The sequence below is a fragment of the Limulus polyphemus genome, unplaced genomic scaffold (assembly GCF_000517525.1).
Source record: "Limulus polyphemus unplaced genomic scaffold, Limulus_polyphemus-2.1.2 Scaffold204, whole genome shotgun sequence".
Lineage (NCBI taxonomy): Eukaryota > Metazoa > Arthropoda > Merostomata > Xiphosura > Limulidae > Limulus > Limulus polyphemus.
In genome coordinates this window covers 237772-240273 of record NW_013665814.1, presented here as the reverse complement: position 1 = coordinate 240273, position 2502 = coordinate 237772, and positions in this window count along the sequence as shown.

The window sequence follows — 2502 nt, the reverse complement described above, 5'->3', positions numbered from 1 at the left end:
CAGGTCACGTTTTTTTTTTGTTAAACTTGAAGCATGATGGTGGGTACACCAAAATACGCGGCCTAGCTAACTAACTAATGAATATTTGCTGTGAAATTGTTATCAATGCTATAAGTGTAGCTACCAGTTTGGCTGACAATTTTGATTTCATTCCTTTAAGTCACACACTTAATCCTTTTGTTTGGCCGCACCGTTTATTCACACCTAATGTATTTTTCATTAGATATCATGACTTTTTCGTCAGTACACCCCAACAACAGTAAGAAAATGGCACTCGATAGTAACCCACATTAGGTTTAGGATTGCAACCCTTTTATTCGGAATATACCTTTACTTTACAGAACCAAACAGATTCTTTAAAATATATGTTGGTAGTTTTCCTCTCTAAAACAGTGTCAATAGCTTCCTTTATACTAACACCATGGAATTTAGATTAACAGTTTCTTGTCAGCACCCCATGCAATCGGTACAGCCTTATCAAGCATTATTATTTATGCTAATTGCTTAAGCTAATATCACGTGACGCTAAACGCTTTTTAATTTTATAAAATTGAGTAAATTTGTGCTGAAAAGTTGGCAATGAATCATCAATAATAACCGTCCACTCGTATGATTCCTTTGTAAATTTGAGCTAGAAACCGATAATCTAGTTTGCTTGGCCTAACCAATACTCATGTATCTGCACGTCTGTTCACCTTGTAGTTTTTCTGCTCCAAATCAGCCGTATTTAATCCAAATGACAAAAAACTATTCACTTTTACTCTTAGGTGAAGCTGTAGTAAAAATGTGAGATCGATAGCTCGCATGACTTTTTGCGTAGGCGTGCGCAAACTTTTTCGTCAAATTTGAGCGGTTTTTGTTCAATAACTTTGCACATGTGGATTATAGTTACACCAAATATAACTCCTAATTGTAGGTTGAAAAGATCTATCAGTGTACCAAGTTTGAGAAAAAATTCATAAAAGTTAAGTATGTTTTTCTATCGAATAAAGTTTCTGTACTTTTGGTGCGAAGAAGGAAAAAAAAAAGGAAGAAGCTCAATCAAAATTGTAGATGCTACATCTCGAGTATTTCTTAATGGATTGTCTTGAAATTTGGTATATGAAGTAAGAGTCCAGTAGAGCACATCAACTGAAAATATGCGATAGTTTGGATTACCACAGCCCGAGATATAGAAGGTAGAAAATCGTTAAACTATCACTCCTGCTAATAACACACAATGTGTCCTGCAGCAGGTTGCTTTGGCCGCATGACACACCACCATGCATACTCACTGTTAACATGTTTCAACTATTTAGATTTTAGAGTAACAAAACTGACGAAAATGTTAATATCGTCCGCAAGTGATTACGCAATAATAATCCTCTTTATATTAGTTTAGATATTTGGCCAAAATGACAATGCTGTTCGTCACTACTGATATGCTATTAACCCTAAATAAATTGTTTATTAAAATATTTTGGATGCTAATAGTAACCTTATTATTATTTCTTATACAACTATTGGTGTTTAATCTGCTTACAAGTCAAAATTTAGAAAAGGGTAAGAAACTTCGTACGTGAGCATGTGATTAGCCGATTTTTGTCCATAATTAACTGTGTTTAGGTGTTAAAAGTAATAATGAAATACCCAAATTTCTAAATTTAACGAACTTACTAATAAGTTATCGCTTGCGCTTTAAAATGTGTTAAGTTTGGCTACAGATATAATTTTTTTTGCATATAAAAAGGAATATATATATATTCATAATTTTCATCACCAGGTGAATCAGGATTCGATTCTCCGCGGTGGACGGAGCGGATAAACTAATGTGGCTTTGCGCTGAAACAAACATTTATAATTTTAGTATTTTGTGTGGTGATTCTTTGCGATTTTGTGTTTCAGAATCTTCGCGCAAGGCCATAAAACGGTTATCTGTGCATATTTTTCACTAATTTTGCAGTGAGAGACAGTTAACAACACCAACCGCCAACTCTTGGACTTCTCTTGTCTAACCGACTACTAGAATTTGACCGTCACTCTTATAACGCATCCACAGCTCCAAAGTGGGCAGCGTATTTTTTGCTGCAGCAGGAGGCGAACCGTGAATCCTCGAATTTATAGTCGTGCACACGAACCACTGAACTATACCCGGTCCAATGGAGAATCAAATAAATTATTTTGATTATACAAAGAAGGACTGATTTTTAATAAGGAAACAACACTCGGGGTCATCACTATTTCTGAAATTGTAATCCCTTTAAAAAAATGTCATAATTTATATATATTGGTTTCATTGAGAACAATCATTATACCATATACAGTATAGAAAGATCATAAACTTCAGCAATGTCATAGTATTTCTAAAGGATTGAAACGCTCGTTTCACGGATTTGAAAAAAATATTATAAAACAGAAAGACGTATATGTTTGTTAACTGAATTTTGCGCAAATCTACAAACTCGATGACTGTTCTAATTTTGAAGTTCTAGACTAGACGGAATGCAGCAGGTCAACAGCACA